Genomic DNA, 22,825 nt, shown 5'->3' with positions numbered 1-22,825 from the left:
TTTCTCTAGCTGTGCCATTGCTTTAATCCTAGGGACAGCCCTGCTTTAACTGCTTTTCGGATTGGGATATGGAGGCTAAGAGGTTTAATCCAGTCACCCCGTGATCTCCTTGAGGACAGGAGAGAAGCAGAGAGAAGCCGCCTTTCTCTGCCCACATATGCATGTAGGTGTGTGTAACCTTTGTCATGGTCACGGCCGGCGGAAGAGAGGTCAGGCGGTCAGCACTTCTCAGCATACGTGCCTGGTTACATTCTCTCGCCTATCCTAACCCACCCACCAGACCTATCCGCAGCCTCTCTGCTGAGGGGCTGCTCCAGGCTTCTGTGACTGGTTTTCAGCAACGAGCCTCAGCAGTCCTTGGGCACGCTCCTCCTACAGGTCACAGGCGAGCAGCATGGATGCTTTTTAGGCAGACTCCCACCCGCTGTCACCCTTCCCAGGCTTGCACAGTTCAGGGGCAGCAGGGATGGATGAAGGGAAAAGAGATGTCCCAGAACTGTGGCCTGGTCAGTGCTTGGTCATTGTGTCCCTCCCGAAGGCTCCTCTCCTGACTTCAGCGAAATCTCTGTCTGTTCAAGTAACTGACCTGCCCCGCCCTCCTTTAGTCTGGCCCTGGTCCTGGGGTCCTGTCTCACTCCACACTCCCCTCTAATGCCACCTCTAGAGGTGGCCCCTGCCAACACTGAGCTGTTTATATTAGTGAGATATATATAGATATATTAAAAATATTTAAATATATTTATATAAAATATTTAAATTTATTTTATTTATTTGACAGAGAGAGAGAGAGAGAAAGAGCGTGGTAGGGCGAGTGGCAGGCAGGAGAGGGAGAGGGAGAAGCAGGCTTTCTTCCAAGACAGGAACCCCCGACTCAGGGCTCCATCCCAGGATCCCAGAATCCCAGGATCCCAGGATCATGACCAGAGCTGAAGGCAGACCCTTAACCGACTGAGCCACTCAGGTGACCCTATATTGGTGATATATATTAAGAAACAGGATCAAACAATGTGTGTCACTGTTCATGTGGCTCCGCTACCTCAATAATGTCATGACCTTCTCTCTACAGACTGAAACTGGATCCACCTCTTTCTTTTCAGTGGCCTGTGTAGTGTTTCAGTCCGTGCGTGTGCCATCATAATTTCAACAGGTTCTCTTCCCGTTCTTTACTGAGAAACTGTCATGGGTAAACCTTTGTTCTGGGGACCAGAATTTACATTCAAGTAAGGAAAACAGAAAATATACAAGTCATTTAAAAATTTTTTTTTAATCTATTTATTGGAGAGAGAGAGTGAGTGAGAGAGAGAGCACACAAGAAGGAGTAGAGGGAGAGACAGAGGGAGAAGACTCCTCTGCTAGGCAGGGAGCCTGATGCAGGGCTCCATCCCAGGACCCTGGGATCATGACCTGAGCTGAAGGCAGCGGCCTAACCGACTGAGCCTCAGTATATAAAGGTCATTATAGAAATAAGCAGCAGCACCACGGATGGTGTTAAGCGTTACAGAAAAAATGAAACTAGGGGGGTTGGAGCAAGAGTCACTCGGAGGTTATATTTGACAACTCCAATACAAACGTCTGGGTAACAAGAAGGATGCAGAGTTTTGGGCCAAGACACATGCCGCTGGCAAACCCTTTAAGCCCACATGCTGTGGGTGGTGGAGACAGAAAAGGGGTGAACCCTGCGGCACTAGTCTCCCCTCTTCCTTGGTGTCCTCAGGGGCAGCAGGTGTGGGCAGCTGCCAAGGGACAGCTGTGCAGCCTGGTCAGCAGGCAGCCCCCATGCCCTGTGAGCGAGTCCCTTGTCACAGACCCAGCAGGCCCGACAGAGCCCTGGGCCAGGCCCAGCGAGGTGGCTTCTTCATTCTTGTGATCTCTCAAAGTAATAACGTGACATTTTTTTTTTTCTTTTTTAAAGATTTTATTTACTCATCTGACAGAGAGAGACAGTAAGAGAGAGAACACAAACAGGGTATGTGAGAGAGGGAGAAGCAGAATCCCCACGGAGCAGGGAGCCCTATGCGGGGCTCGATCCCAGGAGCCTGGGACCATCACCTGAGCCAAAGGCAGACACCCAACAGCTGAGCCACCTGGGTGCCCCATAAGGGGACTTTCTTTCTTTTTTTAAAAAAGATTTTATTTATTTAACAGACAGAGATCACAGGTAGGCAGAGAGGCAGGCAGAGAGAGAGGAGGAAGCAGGCTCCCTGTGGAGCAGAGAGCCCGATGCGGGGCTCAATCCCAGGACCCTGGGATCAGGACCTGAGCCAAAGGGAGAGGCTTTAACCCACTGAGCCACCCAGGCACCCCGGGACTTTCTTATTTGAAAAACGGAATGCAATGCTTCGTCCGCCTCTGCTTCCACAAGATCATGTAAGTGAAGTTGCTTTAGAGAAGGAAGTTTCTAGATGAGTGTCCTAGAGTTGCTGTAACAAAGCACCACACACTGGATGGCTTAAAACAAGAGAAATCATTGTCTCACAGTTCTGGAGGCTATGAGTTCAAAATCAAGGTCTCAACAACATTGATCCCTTCTTAGGGGCTCCAAGGGAGAATGAGTTCCAGGTCTCTGTCCTAACTTCGAGTGGCTGTCAGCCATCCCTGGTGTTCCTTGGTTTGTGACATCCTAACTCCAATCCCATAGCAATCTCCCTGGGGAGTCTGTGCCCAAATGTCTCTCTTATAAGGACACCAGTTATTGGATTAGGGGCCATCCTAATGACTGTGTCTTAACTCCACTACATTTGCAAAGACCCTATCCCCAAATAAGGTCACATTCACTGGTACCAGGGGTTAGAACTTGAACTTATCTCTTTGTAGGGACACAATCCAACCCATTACAGTACCAATGTCCCTTTCAGCAGCAGCCTTGCCATCATCACCACTAAGAATCAGTGTCAAAGACCAAACACACCATGGTGCCTGGCTGGCTCAGGATGCAACTGCTTGATCTTGGGGTTTCAGGTTCGAGCCCCACATTAGGTACAGAGAGGACTTAAAAATAAAGTCTTCAGAGCAAACAAACACACCAAAAATGCATTATCCGCAAACGGGTCATGCTTGCTTTTGTGTAGGAGAGTCACCTAATTTTAGCATACACTTTGACACAACAAAGGTAGGTCCTGGCACTTCTCAAACCACAGCTCACACAGGAATCCCCGAGTCCCCTGGGGGTCTCAGAATGCAGACTTGCTCAATAGGCCTGAGGCAGCGGACATTCGCATTTCTGTTAAGCCCCCAGGTTGCTGGTCCGCTGGTCCACAGAGATGGACTGCCACCATGCAGGCCTCTGCCCTGCCTATGGCCATCGGTCACAGGTGAAGAGACTCACCCTCTTCCTCCAGGGACCTTTGGATTTCAGGAGCCAGCCTGGCCAGCTCTGTGCCGGTCACTGGCGCATAAGTGGTCCCTGCTCTGACGTCCTTCCCTTTCCAGCCCGTCTTCCAGGGCAGATGCTGCCTTTTCTTAGCTCGCCCTTAGTATGCCAGTGGGCGACCTTCACGATGCAGACCCCGCTGGGGAGCTGAGAGGAAGCTCTGCTGGAAGGTGGGCTGCAAGCACATCAGAACACAAAACACACACATTCAGCCCAAAGCCCCCTGTTCCCGGATCCCATCCAGACTCGTCCCTTTATTATTTGTGTTCTTTTTTCTCTTTAATGAGATCTTGCCTGAAAACAGCCTGGGCGTTGCTAAGGTAACACCGTAGAGGCTTCCCGAACACATTATTGTTTAAGGCCTGCAGCTCAGCCTGGAGGAATTTGCTATTTGTTTAAGAGATGAAAGCCACAAACTTCCCCACATTCTTCTCCAGTTTCACTCACTCCGCTTGGACCTTATGGCCCAGGCAGAGAGCACGCATTGGGTGGAGGGGGCTCCTGGGGAGCCATCAAAACAGTGGGGATTTGTGAGTGTTCCTCACCACCCAGACACGGAGATCTGGGATTTCTCTTGACGGGACAATGTGGAATAAATGTCCTCACTGAGGGTCTAAGAAGGACATGATGGGGAAGGAAAGCCTCTGGAAATAGTGATTAAGCCACACTTTCCCCAAGGCCTTAGGTTAAGAGATTATATCACTGGGAAGGGGGCCAGAGGTCCTGGGGAATAGTCCACCTAACACACATGGTAATGCATGGGATGTGGCTCTGGGGAGGTGTTTCAGGAATGCATCTAGGCCCCTATCAGATACGAGCTCTATCAGGACCCCTCTGAGGCCTGCTGGGAGCGGGCTGCGCACCAGTGATGCACAATGCATGTTGACAGGCCCGCCAGGGCTTTGCATCACCCTGGATCTCTACCTTCTTGCCAGGAGGGCACTGATTCTACACAGCCACAGACCGATCTCGATCGCTCTTTGTCCTTGCCTTTCTTTCTGTCATTCTGCTTCTCCCACTGACAACCTCCGGGCTCCCCTTTTATGTGGACCCTGACTCCCTAAGTAATGCTTCAGGATTCACTAGCTTTTGGGCCTAGTGACCTCGTAGGACCTGACTGGCAGGCCCCCAGTCAGGTGATCACCCTTGGTCCACAGGCCCCAGCTCACAGGGCGAAGGGCCACGTTGTTAAACGGGATCTGCAGTTGTGGCAGATCTTCTGAGCCACTCATCCATCCAGCATAAAGTATGTGATAAAGTGATGCTGTCAGAGGAATTTTGGAGAGAGAAACATGTCTAATGAGAAAGCTTGATTGAATGGTGTATGGTATCGTCTCTCCTCTGTCATCCATGGAGACTTTGGTAAAATGTGCATCATTCATCAATACTTCTGGCCTGGGGTGCCTGGGTGGCTCAGTCAGTTAGGTGTCTTTGGCTCAGGTCATGATCCCAGGGTCCTGGGATCGAGCCCCACGTCAGGCTCTCTCCTCAGCGGGGAGCCTGCTTCTCCCTCTCCCACTTCCCCTGCATGTGTTCCCTCTCTCACTGTGTCTCTCTCTGTCAAATTAAAGAAAAAAACAAAAAAACCCAAACTTCTGGCCTTAAAGGCACCTATATGGCTCAGTCGGTTAAGCATGTGACTTTTGATTTCCACTCAGGTCCTGATCTCAGGGTTATGAGATCTAACCCCACAAGGGTTTTAAGCTCGGTGGGAAGTCTGTTGGATATTCTTGGTCTTCGGCTGCCCTCCCCGCAAGTCGCACTCTCTTTCTAAAATAAATCAATAAATCTTTAAAAAGTATTTCTGGCCTCAGCCTTGTGTTTTTGGAGGGAGGTTGGCTATGCTGACTCTAGTCTCTGGGAGGGCAGAGGTTTAGAACAGAGGCTGGTCTTGGGGCCTCAGCCACAAGGAGTTACCTATAGGAACACTTAGGAAGTTTGGCAGTGAATGGAAGGAGAAATTAGAGTGACTTCACCGGAGTAGCAGGATTGATGTGGGAAATAAAGGCAAAAGAAAAATTAAATTTCCTTACTACCTACAGCCCACTGACAAGTCCTTGAAACAAGCAGAGTGACATTCCTCTAGGGACTCAGCTGCCTTGATGTTAATCCTTGGCTAAGGGCAAAAGGTAATCTTAGCTCTATTGCCAGGATCCTGTAAGTTTACTTTGACACATAAAAATTCCTTTGGAAACTTCCTTTATCTCTACCCCCCAAGATACGTGTCGGCAATCATCCCCCAAGCATATGACCCACTGATCCACATCTGGAAGGTCTCATTGATGAAGTCGCAGAACCTAAGTCAGGTTCGGTGGGGTGAGGAGGTTCGGAGCCGACGACTAAAGAAAGAATTCTTAAGACGTCATTGGTGCAAAAAGGTGGTTTATTAGAGCACGGGGACAGGACCCGTGGGCAGGCAGAGATGCAGCTGCCGCCCCGGGTTGTGAGGGGTGGTTGGTTATATACGCAGGAGTTGGGTAGGTGAGGACAAAGGGGTGTTTAGAAGGGCTATTGGGGCAAATAATACTATCAGGATATTGAAGGCTTAGTTGCTATCAAGTAAAGACAATTAGGAGTCTGGTGGAATGTTACATTCCTGCTATCAAGCATCCTTGTTAATGAGATTTAGGTTTAGAAGAAATTTAACTTTATTTACTTTTCCTTCCACCTCCGCCTCCTTAGGTTTTATGGAGGGGAGGGTGACATTTGACTTGAAAAACTGAGTTCTGTGTCCTTGGAGATTGGGCTATTGATAAGGTAACTTCTTTGTTGTAATCTCAAAGAAATTTGCAAACCAAGGGAGACTCCTGTCTTGCAGGATTGTGATCTCAGCAAGTTAACTATTTAACATTTTATGGCAGTCAGGGGTGCCTGAGGAATGCTACACCTATGGAGGGGAGCGGATGAAGAAAAGGGGGGGGGGGGTTGCAAGGCGCCAGCTCTTGCTTTGTCCTCAGCTAGCCTCCTGCTCCCTCATCATTCCCCCCTGAACAATTTTGACCCTTAAATCTTTAAGGTGGTTGAAGGTGGAAGGTCTCATCTTCTGTAACTTCTTCGTGCTGAATAGGGGCGTAGAGCTGTCCCTACCTGCTCGGGTCAATATTGATCAGGGTAGGAACGTATAAGGGAGTTACGAAAAGTGGAGGCAGCTGAATCCAGCGCTGACAGTGAAGATGCGTCCTCGCGCGCGACAAGGATCGTCTGTCGTGGTGTAGTCATTGTAGCAATGGAGTCTCGGCACCAAGTAGAGAAACATGGAACAAAGCAACATATTAAGGTTAATAAGGCGATAAGAATGAGAAGCCCGAAAAGGAGATTTGGCCATAGCCCTCCTTCAGACCAGGAACTTAACCATTCACTGAGAGAGAGAGGGATCTTGTAGGGCCTTAATCTGGGTATTCATATCTTTTATTAGTCCTGTGACATTTTTGTGATAGTCTGGAATGTACACACAACATTCTGTCTTGATAATTGCACATGTGCCACCCTGTGCTGCTGTCAGGACAACCAAGGCCATCCTATTTTGTAGGACTGCCTTGCATATCTGTGACACTTCGGTATTAAGCTGGGAGATGCTATTTAGTGAATCATTGAGTGCCTTTGTAGTATATTTATTAAGGGCTTCTACATGCCACATGACATCCTCTAGTCCCGCAGATGGAACAAAAATGGATGCTAAGTGATCATACCATTTAAAAACAGATTGTGTCCATCTTTGTTTCAAGTTGGGGAGATTAGCTGGAGTTGTAATGGTTTTAGTAATGCGCCCATGAATCCAGGCAAATCCTAAAGTACAGCGACCTATCCACCCTGGAGGAAGCCAGGGCCACAGGTTGGTTCCACATATCCAGTGGGTTCCATTTGGAGCTGGCCATCTGATGCCAGGTCGCCTTACCCAGTCAGTAGCAAACCAGTTAGTAGCCTGGAGTACTATAACTTGGGAACACACTTCTAGTGATAGCCATCCCAGATAACAGTGTGTTATTTGCCCAAGTACCAGTCGTATGATTTCTTTGTTCCCAGCATAAAACTGCCTTTTAACTGAGCTGTCCAATCGTGGGTGTGAACCACAGATATGTATCCCAGATTTGATATGCCATCCTTAGTATAGCGATAAGGGGGGTTTTGTAACTTAGGCCCATATTTGTTGGGGAGTTATGGCTTGATAGCAATCCCCTTTCCTTCCAAATAGCTCCATGGGCATGTAGTACCAGGAAAGCACATTTGGAGTCAGTATAAATGTTAATTCTTAGGCTTTGGTAATTGCAAAGTGCTAGTGAGCACTATGGCATACCTAGCTTATCTTATTTTTTCTATGAAAACTATTGTCATCAGAAAACCAACTGTCATTCATATTTTTAACAGGGGCATCTTAAATCTGGACAAATAGAGTAAGCAAGATCAATAACCTTTTTTGCTCTATAGAGAAAGAAGTACAATGGTCAGGTTCAGGCATACAGGTAACTAGGTTTAAAGTTTGACAAGTTTTAAGTATTATTTCTGGCATATCTGTTAGTGTAGCCCAGTATTTAATAAGTTGGCCTCCATCATCCATTGGTGGCCTTTGGCTTCTAAGACAAATCTGGACCTGATGTGACATCATTACAGTCAAGGACTGTCCCATAGTGAGCTTTGAGGCTCTTTTTATGAGGGCTGTTCTATGCTTAGCTAAAGCATCTGTTTGCAATTGCACCTCAACAGAGGTAGCCTCTAGGATAAATATGACTAAGGGGTGAAACCAATAAGAAGACCTTTGAGTGGTCCAGCCTTAACAATATCCTGATTACAGAGGATCATTGTCAAGTGGGAGAAAACTTGTCAAGAGATAAGGGGAGCCCCCCATGAATCATCCAATCCACTCATAAAGAAAGTGGGGTTATCCATTATCTCCACAAGTCCATAGTTAATTCTATGGAGTGCGGTATGCTGGCTTTTAGACAATTTCATTATTCCAGTTATTTCATCATGTGCCGTGGGGTCTGCTAATATCCCCACAAAACAGTAAGATTGACTAAAGAAGCGATTGTACAACTTCTCTGAAGTTTACCTCAAATTGTTTAGCTTAGGTAAACATTTAAAGACAATCAAATCTAGAATTCAACATCCATAAAGGTGTGTTATTAAAACATAATTTTTCTCTCTAAAATAACCCTCATTTCCAGAGATAGCCAAATCAGGACTAATTCACTTGTGAAACAAGTCCAGTGTTAACAAACTTGGCCTATTATTTACATAAGCTCAGCAAGAACAGTTGAGTGTGACCATATAGATCTTTTAGCATCTGCTTTGGTGGAACTTCTTATAAGGAATCTCTAGGTTGAACTTTTAGTAGCCTCTCCGGGCCAGAAGCCAAGCCCTGTACTTGCCATCAGGCTTGCCTGCAATACCTTTGGGTGAATTCCTCTTCCTGAGACTGCACCTACCAAGGAGTGACATTCCTTACTCACCTGGTGAGGCTGCTGGGAACTCTGTAAGCAAGGTATCAGGCCAACAGTCCCAAGGGGCTTTATGGCTCCAGGTTTCATAAAGTTAACCTTAGTTCCTTAAAGCTGTCTGGTCATATCTGAGTCTTTTCAAATATGACATCCCAGTCAAAGCCTTGGTAAAATAACCAGTTTCCAATTCTTTCCTGTTACAAGGAGAACAGATTCTTATTGAACTTATGCAAATGACTGATTGCCATGAAGAAAGAATACTTACTGAGACCTTTTGGTTTCAGAGGGTTCAGATAGAGAGAGAAGGTGAATGCTTTGAGCACTTTTACATCTCTATAAGTTACAGATAACTAGGAGGGAGTATCCCTAGTCTGTAAGAGCAAACAGTAGAGAGAACCGGCAATGTTTAAAGACAAAACATTAAGGGGCACAACACTATAATCTTTTAGTTCATTTAGTCCCATGTTACTAATTCTGGTGAATGCAGCTTTAGTCAGTTCTGGAAATTCTTACCCATTTCAGTTTTAGGATTTTCAAGCAGATCAAATATCTGTATTTGTCCTGAAAGTCCTTTATAGGAATCTCCTTGAAGATAAAACTCATTTTACCAGAGAATCAAAACAATTATAAATGACAAAAAACTCAGAATGGATATGGTTAGAGCTAAAGAGACACGGGAGTTTACAATTTAGCTGCAAGGAAATCAGATTATTTCTGTGATACATAACATTTCCATAATTACAGTATCAAGCGATGATCTCTCAAAACGTTAAAACTTTAGGAAGTGCGTAGAATCTCTAAAATAGTTATAGCATTTTCCCAAATGTAACCCAAGGTTTATCATTGGTTCAGTAGTACTTCATGAGCAACTTCACATACCAAGGAAAAGCCTGAGTTAAAGAGATTTACGATTTAAATCTTGTCAACATTTGCTAAAATCTTAGAAAGTTTTAAAGCACATGCCTAAATATAATTAGGGATGTTAAACACCTGATAAAACTGAACATAGAAACTCGTTTTTCTGGGCAGGCAAAGAGAAAACCATTTACATTTTCTTAACAGCAGATCAATTGATCTAAGAAAACATTGTCCTTTTGAACAGAGACAATTTCTGTCTTGTACCAATGTACCTTTAAAACCCATTCATTTCAATCTTAATCCATTCTTGACCATAGCTAAAATTCCTTTTCTGAAGATTTCCCTTCACAAACCTTCTACAACTTTCCTTTGCATTCAGGTTTTGTCCCAAGCCATTTCCTTCTAAACAACCATCTCATTTAGGACAAAATTACCTTCCCTTACCTTCAACAAAATGTATTCCCATTCCTTAAATCTTTCTTACATATCTCCTACTTTCCTACATACAGTTTCCCTTTATTTCCATCAGTCTTAGTTACACTAAGCAGAACTTCGTGTTCTTAGAAACACCTTTAGTTATTAACCAATTGTGAACTGTTACAACAGAATTCTTCAGGTGGCGATTTATGAATCAGTTAAGTGGCAAACAAGTTTACCAACAGATTTAAATACTCTTAGTTTCTTTGCAGTAAGAAGTCAAAAGCACAAACCTACATCCAGTAATTAACGACTTAGCATTTTATCCTATTTGGTTAAGACCTAGATGTCCACAATTTAATTCCATTTGTCATCCAAGCAAAACTTTAAAACTTTCAGGTTACCAAAGACTTTGAAAGCTACTTCAGCAAATACCCATTAGAACTTTGAGACAGACAATTAACCATCAGTTTAGTCATTTCTTTGCTAACAAATTTTAATAAATAACATGAGCTTATTTGACCTTCAGTAAACTTTGATAGAATAAAAGCTTCACATTTACTGCTGTAAACTTAAAAGACAGGTCTTAATTAAACCAACAAACTTAACTTAGTTCCAATAGTGATTTATGTTCCACCTGGGCCCACTCCAATTTGAATGTTTACCTGAGACATGCGTGGGAAGATCTGGAGTGGGGGTGTTCTTCTTGCTCCTTGACAGTGAAGAGAGAAGGAGCCGTGGTGCATGATCTAGAATCTAGTCATGCAGGCTGCACGCACCTTGGTGCAGAAACAGAAGGGGAAAACAGAGGAAACAAAGTGCTGCCACGAGGCAGAGAAGGGATTCCCGGTTTCAGAGCTCATAAGCCCCAACAGAGGAGCAGATGCCATGCTTTCCCACCAGCCAGGGGGGAGGGGTTAGGCAGTCCAAGTCAGGCCAGAGAACACAGGGAAACTTCCCCGAAACAAAGAGAGTTTCGGCAGCTGCTTGGGAATATTCCTTATGGTCTCTGTCTCGAGTTAGACCAACCCCAGTTGGCTCCAGTTATAGCCATTAACACGGGATGTGAGTGAGGGAGAAGCCCCCACATCTATTAAGAGAAACAGAAGAATAAAGCCAGAGTCCCCTTTGCTAGGGATGGCCCAGCAACCTGGGTTTACTAGAAGAAGGCTTACTTACGTAATTTCCATCCAATATGTCAGGAGAAAGTTTACTAGCTGACTCATTTGGGCAAACACATTCCGCAAAAGCCCCTTAGTCTGGGGTCCTGGTGCAGAGCAATAAAGGCCTAGGTATGAGCAGTGAAGGTATCCTAGGTCCATTTGCCCTGTTTCCTGCAGAGATCTAACTGATAGATCCCACTGAGGCCATGCAGTGTTACAGGAGCTCAGTCCTTTCCTAAGTTTTGCAATCCAAATTATTTCCAGTGGGTTAAAAGGCACCCCAAGGTAGAGTCCTTGGGAACTGAAGAAGCCTACTGAGGCCATGCTTCCAGAAAAGTAATGAAGGTCCATTACCAAATCCCCCCTGACTCCTGGGTAGCGTCCCACGCAGGATATGTCAGAGGTTCCTGTGTCAAAAGCGACCGGAGGCGTCCCTCAACAAAAATCGCTATTGATCACCGTTTTGCCTTCCCTGGGAAGGCATTCCTGCCGTTAAAGGCCCTGGAAGGGGTGCCGGCGTCCCTCCGCTTCCCCATCGCATCCTAGGCTGCTGATGGGTGCCCGGTGAATGGACTAAAACGCTTGTGCCATGCTATCCTATGTCCTGAAGACTGCATACTGTTTTGCCATATTAACCCATGGAAGTACTAGAAAAGTTTGGCAAGGGGAAATTACCCAATTTCATAGCTTTAGGCGGTTTGCAGAAGACACTGACGAGAAACAGTAAAGATTGAAATCCATCATGGTCTATGCGACATTCCAACACATGTGGTTTTTGCAGCCAACTTCCCTAGAAAACGGTCCCCGGTTGCGTTTTAATTCAATCGGGTACTGGTTTCGGCCGGCTCCCAGTGGAGGTCTCGCGGCCAGAAGTGGCTAGACCGGGCATGTGGAGGGGATCACATTAGATCAATCAGGAGGAAACCTCACACGGGAGTCTTAAGATTGGCAGCCGTCCTGGTGACTTAGGTGGCTGTCCCGTGCCCAAGAGAGACAACTTTCTATAAGAACAGGAATAAAGTGAGGCCATCAAGTTTCTGGGTCTTATTGCCATTCCGGCCAGGGTACTAGCTTACAGCCAAAAGGTAGACGCTCTCCTCCCCGTGGAGTAGCCACGGGCTAGAGGATTACAGCCTGAGCAATTGACATGCAAGTGTTCCAATAAGACCATACTCCTTGAAAAAGCCCTGGAATGAGAGTACAGGAAAAGGAGAGAAAGTACTCACCAATTTGCACCGAAGCTCAGAGTCCAAATGTAAAGACTCACAAATCTCCTGGCTGGCTCGCCAAAAATGATGAAGTCGCAGAACCTAAGTCAGGTTCGGTGGGGTGAGGAGGTTCGGAGCCGACGACTAAAGAAAGAATTCTTAAGACGTCATTGGTGCAAAAAGGTGGTTTATTAGAGCACGGGGACAGGACCCGTGGGCAGGCAGAGATGCAGCTGCCGCCCCGGGTTGTGAGGGGTGGTTGGTTATATACGCAGGAGTTGGGTAGGTGAGGACAAAGGGGTGTTTAGAAGGGCTATTGGGGCAAATAATACTATCAGGATATTGAAGGCTTAGTTGCTATCAAGTAAAGACAATTAGGAGTCTGGTGGAATGTTACATTCCTGCTATCAAGCATCCTTGTTAATGAGATTTAGGTTTAGAAGAAATTTAACTTTATTTACTTTTCCTTCCACCTCCGCCTCCTTAGGTTTTATGGAGGGGAGGGTGACATTTGACTTGAAAAACTGAGTTCTGTGTCCTTGGAGATTGGGCTATTGATAAGGTAACTTCTTTGTTGTAATCTCAAAGAAATTTGCAAACCAAGGGAGACTCCTGTCTTGCAGGATTGTGATCTCAGCAAGTTAACTATTTAACATTTTATGGCAGTCAGGGGTGCCTGAGGAATGCTACACCTATGGAGGGGAGCGGATGAAGAAAAGGGGGGGGGGGGTTGCAAGGCGCCAGCTCTTGCTTTGTCCTCAGCTAGCCTCCTGCTCCCTCATCATCATGACTGAGTTTTTACTAAACAGTAATAAATGACCTTTTCCCAACAATAACTAGTCCCCTAGGAAACTTGCTCCCCAAATTCCTCACAGGTTATGCTATCCCTAACCTCCTCCCAACCTGAAAATGTATAATCGGCCATTCCTCAGGAGCCCAGTGCAGTTCTTTCTGCCCATGAGTCCCGTCCCTGATTTTTTTTTTTTTAAGATTTTATTTATTTATTTGACAGACAGAAATCACAAGTAGGTGGAGAGGCAGGCAGAGAGAAAGAGGAGGAAGCAGGCTCCCTGCTGGGCAGAGAGCCTGATGTGGGGCTTGATCCCAGGACCCTGGGATCATGACCTGAGCCGAAGGCAGAGGCTTTAACCCACTGAGCCACCCAGGTGCCCCTGTCCCTGGGTTTTCAGAACACCACCTTTTTGCACCAAAAAAGATATCTCAAGCATTCTTTCTTGGCCATCAGCTCCGGACCTTAACACTCTTCCCTATATCAGGATTATGTGCACAACGAACTGACCTAGAGAGATGAATGTGAGACACCAGGGAGATAAGCACACACACACACACACACACACACACACACACGCGCACACGCACAGAGTGAGGCACACAGAGGGACACACACCCGGAGAGATACACAGAAAGCACACCCACAGCCACGGACACAAGCAGACATCTAAAGAGAGCCTGAGGCTGAAGTAGACCCACACAGAAGGGTGAGGCATCCAGCACGAAAAGGAAAAAGGAGCCATCTTGGTGGCTCCATGACATCCAGGATGTCATGGTAAAGAAGTTGCTGAGCTCATTTCAAGAGAGGAGAAGGTGAATGCCATGACTAGCAATTCAATATAATCCCTCATCACAGGAAAATGTGTTCTTTGAGGTTGAAAAGGTAAAAAAAAAAAAAAGAAGAAGAAGAAGGCAGGCGTAGACATACTTTTGGCAAAATCTCCAGAACCCAGATGAATTCTGAGTGGACTTTATCTGAGGCCCTGGCACTCTGAAGGGACCCCTTCAGGAAGCAACTGTAGGCCCTTGAGTGTCTGGAGAAATGGTCAGTCTGGGCTGGAGAGCCCGTGGTACCCAGAAGGGTGGCCACTGGGTGCCTGTGGTTCTCCCTGCACAGGCACCAACACTGGGGGAGAAAGGGATGGGAGATCGTGAAGGAATTGGGTGCTGGATTCCAGCCACAGCTGGTCCCGGGGGGCAGGGCCGGCACCTGAGCAGCTGTGTGGGGGAAATGGAGGAGTTGCTCCCGGGGTAAGATGGGGAGCTCACAACTTGAGCCTTAGGCCATCACATCTGCCAGGGACAGCGGAGACCTTGCCAACCTGTTCATTTTCCAGAAAGCACAGAGGCTTGGAAGTTAAGTAGTCCGCCTGAGTGCACGCACTGAGTTACGGTGGCCTGGAATTCTGGCCCAACAATGACTGTTGCTGCAGAGGTCAGTGTTCTCTTTATTTCTTGGAGATCAAGTTTGCATGGTTGGGCTAGTGGGGAGAAAAACTGACAGTAGGTACAAGTGTCTCCGAGAAAGCCCCGGGGACCTGTCACATTAGTTTCTGCTTCAGTTGCTCGGTGGGCTCTCTACCCCTTTCGGCCAGCTCTCCTTGAAGACTTCATTTTGGTCACAAAAGGGATTACAGGGACCCGGGTCCTTCAGAGCGTGGGTGATTTGGACGGATTCGGGAAGGCAGTGGACAGAGAAGCTAACTGATGGCTTTCGGGAGCAGCTGTGACCTTCGGCCCTGTTATGCCCCAATAATGGGTCCGTGATTGAAGGAGCGAGACTGATATAAAGCGAAGGTCAAGCAAAGCTTTATTTCACGCCGAGCATCAAGAATCTAACCGAACGTCCAGGGACGTACCTCCTTCAAGAGAGGGCAACCCTTCTCTGTTTCACAGACTAGATTTAAGGGCAAAGGCCATGCGGTCGGGCCTGGCCATGCACAGGTGGCCAATGGGATTATAACACACACAGGAAACTCCACAGTGATGCTAGGTGACCAACTGAGTTACAATGTACCCTAGTAGACATTTGAACCAGCCTATTACACCTTGGTTGGGATTGGCGCCCAAAAGGCTCCCAAAGGGGAGGGCCCATACTCCTTGGTAACGGGGGAGACAGTATGCATCCCCCCACTGATCGGATGTCTCCACCTGGCCGGACCCACCTTTGTATCTGGGCTTTGTTCCCTGAAGCTGGTTTCCGGGACTGGTCTCCAAGTAAATCCTCTGGGGAAAGGGGAGTAGGGACAGTTTCTAAATAGGTCCTTACAGTCCCAGGATGGAGACTCCCTGGCCTCCTCTCCTCCTCACCCCCCTGCTGCTTGCGAATCCGCCGCCTTGCAAAGTGGCATCTGGTGGGAGCGGGATGCCAGTTCAGCGGGAGAACAGAAGGACAGGATCTCAAACTGGTAACGGAGGGATCGTCCTTCACAACAACTTCAGAAGACTTGCTGGACCCAGAGGTCGGTAGAAGTCTGGAATTGGGGCCAGCGGGGGCGTCTGGCTAATCTCTTCATGGAGACTTGCTCTGGCACTCGCTGTGGCATCTGTGTCCTTCATTCATGTTGGGTCTCCCATCGAACCCTGACCGTCGCCTGTGGCGCCCTGACCACTCCTGGGATGGGAAATGGGAGGATGAGACCAAACTCCTGTCCACATCGGGCCAGGGCGGGAACCAGGCATCCAAGTCCGTACTGGTTTGCTTCGGGTCTTATGGAGTCCTCAGGACCTAGGCATCCTGCCTTCCAGTCAGACCTTCCGGCCTGCAGGCGCCTTTGATGTTCCCCAGAACCCCGAGAGCTCTGGAGGGCAGCTCCTCTTAGAAAGGGTGTCACATTTACATCACTTAGGACTTGGGCCTGGCGCTGGGGCCGGATGGCAGCGAGGGAAAAGCTGTGAAGAGCGGCAAATGAAACCCCATCTCCCCTGCCGCTTCCCTCCTACCCTCAAGGGACTCCATTGGTCATTGAGATGAGAAAACAGTCACGAATTCTTTCTGCGCCCAGCTAGGAGCTTCCTTTCGAATGCAAAGGAGAGACTGGGAGTTCTCCGCGGAGTCAAACGTGGATCTCCATCTCAATGCCCAGAGACAAAGGCCAAAAAATGCGAGGAATTTCCAAAGCGCCTCTTGCAAACAGCATCTCCCCCTCCCTCTGGCTCTGCTCCATGGGCACCAGGATGCGAATGGCGGCTTTCTTCTGGGGGCCTGGCCTGGCCTGCTGCCCGCTTGCTAAAAGATTGGCTCTGAGGACAAATGAAATTAGGAATCTCCCTTCCGCAGCCTCGTGTTCTTGTGCTCCTGGAAGAAGACACTTCTGGGCACCCAGAGAGTGGGTGGGCCTGGTGAGGGGGCACGGAGGGGGCAGCCCACAGGGTCCCTTGCTCACCAGCCCCCTCCCCGGTGGGCAGCCCCTGTGAGGGCCGGGGGGAAGAGGCTGAAATGCCAATAGAGTATTACCCCCACCTTAAAAGACCACCAGAGACGTGAGTCAAAGCCAATCAGCAAGGGTCGTTTATTGCAGGTTCGAACCTGGACCTCTGCGCTTTTGCTTTGTCCTCAGCCAGCCTCCTGCTCCTTCAAGGCGGATGCACCCCACCCACTCCAGGGCAATGAGAATGTTCTCACTTTCGGAGTGAGGGCCTTTAAAAGGAGCCTCATCTGGCTAAGGGTTCTTTTGTTCTCCTTCCCCTTCCGAGGCTGAACAGGAGGGAATAAGCCTCCAGGACGTCATAAGGAGTGAAGAAAGAGACTGGGAAAGAGTCCACAGAATTCTCATTTTAAGACACCTCTGAGTCACAGAGAGGGACGCTCGCTGTCCAGAGGCCCTTGGCAGTCTGGGAAAATGTCTCCAGGCCTGCACTGACCCATTTATTTAACATCAATATTCCTTCTCTTCCCTGCAGGATGCTGGGTTATTTGGGGGTCACTGTGACCCCTCAGAAGGTGAGAAGAAAAACCTAGAAGATGATGACCCATAGATAACCTTGGGTGTGACCTGGGTAGGTTGAGAGTGGGAACAGTGGGGGCGCCTGGGTGGCTCAGTGGATTAAGCCTCTGCCTTCGGCTCAGGTCATGATCCCAGGGTCCTGGGATCAAGCCCCACATGGGGCTCTCTGCTCTGTGGGAAGCCTGCTTCTCCCTCTCCCATTCCCCCTGCTTGTGTTCCCTATCTCACTGTGTCTCTCTCTGCCAAATTCTTGGGGTTGTAAGTTTGAGCCCCATTTTTGGGGTAGAGATGACTTAAAAATAAAATCTTTATAAAGCAGAAAAACAAAACAAAATAAAACCCTACATTTGTTTGCAAAACCTATGCAGGACTGTTCTACTTACCATATGGCAATATTAGGGAATGACCTTGTTCCCTGGCTGCACTGACCTACAACTTGGTAGGCTTGCTTCAGGCTTTGCTTACTTCTCACTGGCTGCCAGACTAGCTTCCTCAAGCCCTGGCCTAGTCATGCCATTGTCAATGCTAGAGCCCACAGGTGCACCTGTTGACCCCTGTATCTGGCCCAGGGGTCTTGGTGGGACACTCAAGTTCTGACAGGAGCCTGGAGTCCCCTCTTCCCAGTCTCTACAACTCAACCTTCACTTCAACAGGGCCAGCCCTGCCTGCCATTTGGCCCACCCTTCCGTCAACAGTCTGTTCTTACCTTCGCAACTCTTACTCTATCTACCATGGAGGACACCTTCCTTCCCCTCCTTCTCCTCTTCCCCATTTTAATGCGGCATTTCACAAACTCCGACCCTCTTCATTGCTTATCACATTCACCATCTAGCTTGAGTTACTTTTCCTTTAGGAATGTCCTGCCACCTCCCCTCCCAGGGTCTGGCAGGCTTGGCCTCCAGAGTGCTGAAGAGCCTGACACTCCTGCTCGCTTGCCCTCGGGGAGGTGATGGACCTTTGAGCTTCTCATCTGTGAAGTAGGGAAATGATTACCCACCTCATAGGCCTCACCGATTGCGTGAGATGATAAGAACACTGTAGTAAGGGCTCAACATGGCTCCCTCTTTTTTTTTTTTTAAAGATTTATTTATTTATTTGACACACAGAAATCACAAGGAGGCAGAGAGGCAGACAGAGAGAGAGAGAGAGAGAGAGAGGAGGAAGCAGGCTCCCTGCTGAGCAGAAAGCCTGATGCGGGGCTCGATCCCAGGACCCTGGGATCATGACCCAAGCCGAAGGCAGGGGCTTTAACCCACTGAGCCACCCAGGCGCCCCGTCTCACTCTTTTTTCCCCCTAATTCCCTCAGTTGTGATGTGTTTGTTCATTGTGCCTTGCCCTCATGGGTACTTTTTGCTCTGGGGCTGCCTTTGGGAACTGAAACTCCTTGAGGCCAGGGGTGTTGAAAAACAAAATTCAGCTGAATAGATGTGAAGATCTTACTGGCTCTCTTCAGTGACTCATGAATCCCGACAGCATCCTAGCTCTAGCGAGTACGAAGGAGCTCGGAGAAGCTGTGCAAAATGGAAGACTTGCAGGAAGAGGGAGTCAGGGCAAAGCAGTGATTCTTGCAAGGAGTGGATTGTTTCAGGCAAGGTCACCTTCCTTTGGAGGACACTAGGGGTCTCTCAGGAGAATTTCTTCACTGGTGTTGACCAGGAAATTTGAGACTGACCAGTGAAAATCAAATTCCTAGGAAAGGCAGAAACTGCAGTTTGGTTAGGGGACATGGGTCTTAGCACAAGTGACTCCATGTTGGTTTTTTTGTTTTTGTTTTTGTGTTTTTAAACAAGGGAGACCCTATTCTGATGGTTCTTAAAGTGATATCCTCTGACCACAGCAAGAGAACCTCTTGCGAACTTGGTAGAAATGCAAATTCCACCCCCCCCACCCCCCATGAACCACTGACTCTGGTGGGTGGTCCAGCAATCTGTGTTGTATCAAATCTTCCAGGTGATTCTGGTGCACGCTCAAGTTGGAAAACCACTGCTCTGTTCCATTGCCTGGAGCCTACACGCGCTGCAGGACGGTACAGGACTCATGATGCTCCATGAGCTTCAAAAAGCCAGTAAACCAGCTCTCCAACCAAAAACGCTGCCCTATTCCCCAGAGTTGACTCTCTTCCTTCAGTCCCGGAGGGAGGTACCTTTCAGACAGCTGGTTTTCTTCCTGTCTGTGCTTCACTGTGTGTGTCCTGTCACTGACATTTTGGGAGAGCCAGGAGCTTGGATGGTTTTAACAGAGAGGTCCAGGCCCCCCCCAGACCCAGTGTGGTGTGCGCTCCTGGGCCCTGCTTTTCCGAGCCTGTGTCAGGGTTTCCCAGAAAGCAGAGAGCGGCGATGCTGGGTGGAAGGCGGGGTACAGGCAGCGTGTGCTTGGCCTTTGTGGAAGCTGAGGGGGAAGATTCGCCCTGTACCCCCGGCAGCTTTCCTCAGGGAGCAGGGGCTGCCTGTGCAGCCGAGGAGGGCCAGCTTGGCATGAATGGAGACCTTGTATTGAAGACCTCGCTGGAGCCAGGAGCCACAACACAGGGGCTTTTCACGAGCAACCTTGCAACAGAGGCGGCATTGAGCGTGACTGGTGGCTTGTGGGCAGACGTCGGGTCTGGTGGACGCGTGGCATCATTGGAATAACATTGTTGCTCCTGCTGACCCTGCCCTGGCCGGGGGTGGGGGTGCTTAGATATCTCCTTTCAGAGGGGAAGACTCCAAGAGTCCTACTGTCCATAGCTGAAGCTGCTCTGACATGCCCCTCCTCCCATGTGCCATGAGTCAGTGTGCAAGGCTGTAGCAAGGGCCCAGAATGCGAACAGGGGGTCCACGCATGCAGGGAGTACGCCGGGATGCCGGTCAGGAATGGGTTAAAGGCAGCTGCCCGGAGACATTGCCAAAGTACAACTCTGGGGGCTTGCTACAAGGCCAGGGAGGATGCCAGGTGTGCTCTTATCTATTGAAGGGGGATGGAAGCCCAGTGTGCCCCACCAATGGGTCCTTGAGAGGTGAGGAAGCACTGCTGGGGGGCTGTGAGGAGTCTGCTAGGCAGGGACAGATGCCAACTGCCAGGGGCATTCAGGACAAGGTGATGGTGAGGATGGGGGTGTGGGGGGTTAATGCTACCAAAGGAGATTCCGTCTGTCATGTACAGACACACTGTGTCACCTGCCTCCAACACCCACCTCCGCAAGGTGGCTAGTGGTAGTTGATTAGCTAGCCAGCTCCCTGGCTGCTTCTCTCTGCTTGCACTGTCTTTCCTTTCTTTCTTTCTTTCAAAGATTGTATTTGGTTATTTGATAGAGAGAGAACACAAGCTGGGGAAGCAGCAGGCAGAGGGCAAGGGAGAAGCAGTCTCCCTCCTTAGCTGCCTGATGTGGGGCTCCATCCCAGGACCCTGGGATCATGACCCAAGTGGAAGACAGATGCTTAACCGACTGAGCCACCCAGGCGCCCCTTGCACTTGTCTAGGATGACCCATCCTAGATGGGTCCCTGGATGACCTGGGACCAAGGATTTCCCGGGAGGCAGAACATTTGGTGCTAAAATTGGGTCAGTGGATCATCCTGCTTTCATCTTAGATAGCTTTAATTCCATTTGAAACTTCTTATTCTGGGATGCCTGGGTGGCTCAGGGGGTTAAAGCCTCTGCCTTCGGCTCAGGTCGTGATCCCAGGGTCCTGGGATCGAGCCCCGCGTTGGGCTCTCTGCTCGGCAGGGGAGCCTGCTCCCCCCCCCCCACCTCTCTCTGCCTGCCTCTCTGCCTCCTTGTGATCTCTGTCAAATAAATAAATAAATAATCAGGTAAACAAGTTAAAAACAAAAACACTTCTTATACGTATCTCCTGTGACTCCCCCACCAAAAATGTGGTAACAAAAGGGGATGGGACTGTTTCTCCACTTGCAAGTGGGGTTAATGGTGTCCTGTCTGCGGATCTGGTAGGTGTGTCCCTGGGTCAAAAGAAAACCGGGAAGCAAGTGGTGGCTTTAGTGTACTTCGACTGAGGAGGTGGTCATGCTTCCTCCATTTTCACTCTGTGGACACACTGATCCCCCACTTCTTTGCTCCTTTATAAGGGCTCTTGCACTTGGCCTGGCAGATCACACTCATCCCTCCAAATGGCCCATGCTGGGCAAGGTGGCCTCTGTGCTTGTAATGTCATATGTGAGATGTGTACACACACACACACACACACACACACACACGTAGCTGTGCCTAGCACTCCTCATATTCAGTTACTAATCGGGTCTAGGAGATTGTGATCTCCTTAAAGGAGGGATTGTTTTCTTTGCTTTTTTGGAATCTGCTGCCACATGGAAGGCTCGGATTTCCCATCCATGAGAGAACTGCAGGGTAGGGGGATAGGGGTGGTGGCCTTCTGGGAGGGAGCTATGCGGCGCCTGGGAGAGCCGAGGCCTGGGTTTCTCCGGGCTGCTGCCCCTGCTGCCCTGTCTCCAGAGCAGTCTTGAGTCAGTCCTCCTGGTGTCTACTCTCCGTCCTGGGTGGCGGTGGCTGTCAAGCAGGGGGAACTCACTGCTCCCTGGGGCTCAGTATTCTTCTTGAGCTCATTGACAGGCTGGCCCAGGAGAGTCGTGCATGCACAGCCCTCTCAAAATGACAGCTGTCTCAGGGACCACCTGGTTTTCAGGGAAAATGCTATTCTGCTTTAGGTCTTCTATCAGAAACAAAGGATTCCACCCAGGTCATCTTGGGGTCCCCGTGGGCTTGTGTTTTGTGGTCATGCTTGGGGGGTCCACCTGTCTCCTTCAGAGGTCTCCCCTGGAGCCCAAGCCAGACTGTCACAAGCTCTCAACCTTTGGGCAGGAGGCCCCCTGGAGAAAGCCTGGGGGGCAGAGGGTATGAACTCAAGGTGAGCACCAGGAAGGCCAGGACCCTGGGCCACCAGCAGCTTTTGGCACCCACAGGGGCTTAGCTAACCAGCAGGCCCCACCACACTGCATGAATCACCACGGTCTTTCTTCCTCTCTTCCTTCTCTTTTGCTCTCACTTTCCCTATCTGTACCTCTCTCCTCCCCAGCGGGCAGTCCTTGCGCCTTAGTCCAGGAGAGGATGACGTGGCCAAACGAGTCTCTTTCAACACCCTAGCGAATCCATTACTGCTTTGGTTTTCCTTGTGGTACTTATTACAACCTGAAATCGATTGCCTCTTTTGTGCTGCCTTCCCAATTTGAATGGATAGAGAGCAGAGACGAGCTCATTCACTTAACTGTGCCCCAGCACTAAAAACAGTGCCTGGTACATCATAATTAATGACTCAATGAACAAGGCCCGGTATTTGATCAAGGCCCCAGGCTACAGCAATTTAGTGCAGGCTAGTGCCAAGTACTGTGTTTAGAAGTTTCCTGGGACATGGGGGGCCTGGTTGGCTCAGTTGGAAGAGCATTAGATTCTTGGTCTTGGGGTTGTGAGTTTGAGACCCATGTTGGGTGCGGAGATTACTTAAAAAAAGAAGAAGAAGAAGAAGAAGAAGTTCCTGGAACAGAGAGCTGGAAGCTTAGAGCTAGGGCAAGCCTCCTGTGATTGTAAACCCACTTTTTTTTTTTTTTTAAACCCAGGGGAAGGGTGCCTGGGAGGCTCAGTGGGTTAAGCCTCTGCCTTTGGCTCAGGCCCTGGTCTCAGGGTCCTG

The sequence above is a fragment of the Mustela nivalis genome, assembly GCF_964662115.1.
Source record: "Mustela nivalis genome assembly, chromosome: 12".
In the NCBI taxonomy this organism is placed as follows: domain Eukaryota; kingdom Metazoa; phylum Chordata; class Mammalia; order Carnivora; family Mustelidae; genus Mustela; species Mustela nivalis.
This window is presented reverse-complemented; position numbering follows the sequence as displayed.